Source organism: Nestor notabilis, unplaced genomic scaffold (genome assembly GCF_000696875.1).
Source record: "Nestor notabilis isolate BGI_N333 unplaced genomic scaffold, ASM69687v1 scaffold4031, whole genome shotgun sequence".
Lineage (NCBI taxonomy): Eukaryota > Metazoa > Chordata > Aves > Psittaciformes > Psittacidae > Nestor > Nestor notabilis.
The window spans coordinates 254,090-254,291 of record NW_009916027.1 but is presented as its reverse complement, the minus strand read 5'-3'; positions in this window follow the sequence as shown (position 1 = coordinate 254,291).

Sequence of the window (202 nt, the reverse complement as noted above, 5' to 3'; positions counted from 1 at the left end):
CGGCGCCGCTTCCCGCCCTGCTTCACCTCTCTCGGCCGCCGCCCCTCTGTTCTCCCGGCCCGGTGGTTCTGCTGGGAGGATGGTCCGGGCTCTGTTGGCGAGCGGGAGCCGCTTTCGGTCTGGAGCTCCAGCTCCGGATGATCCCTTTGTGTGTGCATCCCATGGCAGGCGGTCCCCGTGCCCCTCGGTGATGTTGGAATCA